This window comes from Centruroides sculpturatus, unplaced genomic scaffold (assembly GCF_000671375.1).
Source record: "Centruroides sculpturatus isolate CEXI.00-Female unplaced genomic scaffold, Cexi_2.0 scaffold289, whole genome shotgun sequence".
NCBI lineage: Eukaryota > Metazoa > Arthropoda > Arachnida > Scorpiones > Buthidae > Centruroides > Centruroides sculpturatus.
In genome coordinates this window covers 731,157-735,104 of record NW_019384529.1, presented here as the reverse complement: position 1 = coordinate 735,104, position 3,948 = coordinate 731,157, and positions in this window count along the sequence as shown.

Sequence of the window (3,948 nt, the reverse complement as noted above, 5' to 3'; positions counted from 1 at the left end):
TGGGATAAGGCAACGCAACACACGAGCGATCTGCCAGGAAGAGTGCTTTCTGGGAGGACTTTCTACGGAAAATTGGCCCTGTTCTGGTGTTAGAAACGTGAAAAAACCCGAAAAACTCCACCTGGCCTGCTTGTTAGTGAGGCTTTCCCGCCTCAATTAGGATTGTTCAATGTTAGGGGTGTTGGAGATTGAGTGGTGTTACCACTCGATCACTAGGAGCAAAATTTAAAGGGGGGAACTTCAACATGTGAAAATATAATTACCATCATTAAGTTTGTTTCTTCTACAGTTGTCGTGAATAAAATGATTATATTACCATAAAGTAAAGATTTATCAACATTCAGGATGAACTTGGTTATGTTTTAGATGAGTACTCAACCGTTTTGTTACGAAGCAGTTTTATTATTATCTGTGACAATGCCGAAATTCCCTGAATACGAACGAAAAGCTCGTAGGGTGTTGACTTAAATAAAGAGTTTTTATTATATTTGATTGCATGCACCGTTTAGTTTGACACCCCAAGTTACATCCTTTTGTCCCATTTTCGTGCTTAACCTGTGATAAAATTCATAAATAGTTCTTATAACCTCATTCCTTAATCGATTTTTGATAACATTTGGCTTAAGTATTAACTTCCTGATCCGAATGATCCATTATGACGTAAATACTTTAACTGTGCATTCTTCTAAACAGCTAACTAAGCAAACCAATGATTTGCTAACTTAGCAATGCAGGGTACAAACTTATATTCACCCCTGCGTCATTGTGGGTGTAACCACAAGCATTGTGGATGAAGAGTTGGGTTTGCCACATTCAAATCGTTCTCCCGTACTTATCTGATTACTTCTTAATTTAATTTTTATTCATAAAGGTAAGAGGCCCTAAGCCCTAGTTACTCTACTGCTTACGCCATATGATACATTCAACACATCTACTTCGCGATACGTGTAACTCGAATCTAAACACGTAAACGATAAATTTAATCAGTTATTTCCGAAATCACGTTACATCGGGGACCATAAAATGGAGTATATTTGTATGTAGTAAGCGAGAAATTTAAACTGGAGAAGTGGCATTTTACACGGAAGTCCTTAGTTCAGACTTGTGCCCTTCATCAAGTGTTTATTCGTGGGATGTTACTGATATAAATTCCTCATCCATCATCAAGAATATCAGATCGAGCTGAATTTTTACTAAATATACGGAGATAGGAAGTAGCTGACGATGATAAATACTCTTGCAAATGGTTTTTTGTGTGACGTTTCAATGAATATTGTTGTCGCTATTGATAAATTTATTGATTCATGTACATGTCGCATGATATGTAACGTGTGTATAAATATATAAATTGCAGGAAAAAATGCTGATTAACAATGACTTACAAAAATTTGTAAGTGAATTGTGATACGTTTCGAGACTATTTTATTCGATTCGTACCGCTTGAGATACTTCGTTTAGACGGCACACTCCATTTAATGCCAATTTCATCAGCGCTAAATCGAAGTATGAATATACATTCAAATGATTCTTTCTCAGAGAGAGGTAATAATGTTGAAATCTATTAATTAATTAATAATTAATTTAACGTTAATTATCGTATTATACAAATAGGTGGGAGTGGGGCCACTCGTCAATCTGGAGAACCATGACCAACAAAAGCTTTTTTCTTCCTTTCTTTTAAATATATTAAAAATTTATTAAGAAATGGATGAAATCTGAGCTGAAGGATTACAAAGGAAATTCTTCGCGAAAAATAAAATGGGGATCGTATGCCAAACGCAGTTCGAATTTAGTTTTTTATCCATGTTTATTTAGAAGGAACCGGTAGAAATGTGCGTATAATAAGCTAAATACTAGCATACGTTATGTTTTATCCGTTTTATTTGGGTTCATACTTTATGAGAATAGAAAAGAACACTCTTCCCTATCGATCTGCCATGGAGGAATGAATCCCAGAAAAATTTTATATGGGAAACTTGCCAACTCGATTGATACTTCGACTAATACTACGCGTTAACTTGCCAATATGCCAACTCGATGAGGCACAAACCCGCGACCAACCATCATTGTTCAGTGGTATTATCCACTCTTTATTATCTGCACCTTTGCTGTTCAGATAATAAACAGTGCAATTGCTACTGCCCTCTCGGCGACTCTGGCAGCACACACCAAAATAGAGATTGGAAGATTTGCATGATGATTTTACACGAATTATCTCTGTAATTGTATTACGTTTTATGATGTACTTCCGAAATTTATGAAATTTGACTATATTATAATAGATATTTTGAGTTTCCTATTAAAAACTACGGAAAAAAGCCTCATTTGTATTGTGTTTGCTTATTATAAAGTGTGTTCAGAGAGAATGGAGCTCTTTAATCATACTTAATGTTATATGTATGATGTGGAATTTTGCTAGAGAATTTTAACCATAATTTGTTAAAGACGTTATATAACACGACTGGATGGCCAAGGCGGTAGACGTCATTCCGCCTGTCCGTGGTACAGGACAAGGAGCTCTAGTCTACAGGTGAGTAGTTCCGGTCGGCTCATCCTTCTAATCATCCTTTTGGCTTATCACGCAACGAGCCGAAAGGATGATTGAAAAAGACAGATGATAAATCGAAATCGTACGATACGTTGCGTGCCAGGTGATCTCTCACTATGTGCCACTTTGGGCACGCCATGGGTTCGCCACCCCTGGTTTGGGAATTAATAAGAGGGATAAAATCAGGAGAGGAGTAAAGTGTCCAGGTTTCATGATATTTTATACTTTTCTCAGATTTCGAGTTAAGAATAATTTGGAGCAGATCGACCAAAAAAGTAAAAACAGAGAGACAAATATTTTATATCCTATACGAAACCGACGAGGGACCTACCTAGTCCAGAGGTCTCAAATTGAAACGCAGCAAAGGGCCAATCAAATACATGTATATAAAACACGAGCCGTATTCAACATTATTCGGTAAACCCTTTTTTTAAATTAGTGTTTTATACTGTAATTTAAAAAAAGGCTCTTTGTTGCCAGGCCTTTACGATTTACGTAAACAGTTAGACTTGGGTTTTTTTCTGTTTTAATCCCCACAAGATTTTTTAAAATCTTTCCGCCGTGTGAGCACTAAGAGGAACCCTTTTTGCAAGAGCATTATGGGTTCGGCCAGGCCCACAATGGGACCAGACACATCCGAACGGACCAAACTCCCGAAAAATTCCTGGGGATTAATTTGACCAGTCCAGATACAATCTCAGGTCCCCTAGAGCGGTAGACTGCCAGCTTGACCGCTCGGCTATTCGGCCTACTCCGGTTTGTAAAAGTTAAGAAGGCCATATCAGTGGCTTAGCCTTTGAAAAGAAGTAAGAAGGGGAAGGTTGGGGATTTTAGTTGAAGATGGGGCAAGAAAGATAGGAAAATATGAAATAAGGTCATATGGGCAGCCAGCATCGAGCCCCGTTTATTTAAATCATAGAATAAAGGATACATAGAGTGGGTCAAAGCCCTGTTAATACAAAAGATATGCTCCGTCCTTGGAGTATAGAGTATATGTTACTGTGAATGACTAATATCTGGCGAATGTCAACATTCTCTGGTGAATGTCAGCATTCACACAGTCGTTTCGTGTATGTACGAAATATTTGCTAAATATCATTATTTCTCACTTACACCGGCAAATGTCGACATTCAGCATGCACTGATGGTGAATGTTAAATAAAAATATTTTTATTACGTTAAGACAAAAATGCAACATTTTAATATGTCAAAATAGGAGAAAGCTTAAGTAACAACGCATGTAAATAAACTGTTGAACCTAAAACAAGCAGTACATTCTTAATCAGAAAAGAAAAATAATACGCAATAGTAAACTTACACATATATTATGTGATTAACGTTATACAATCTTATTTATTGCAACAACTTAAACTGTTATGGCACTTTGAATTGCACAAGAG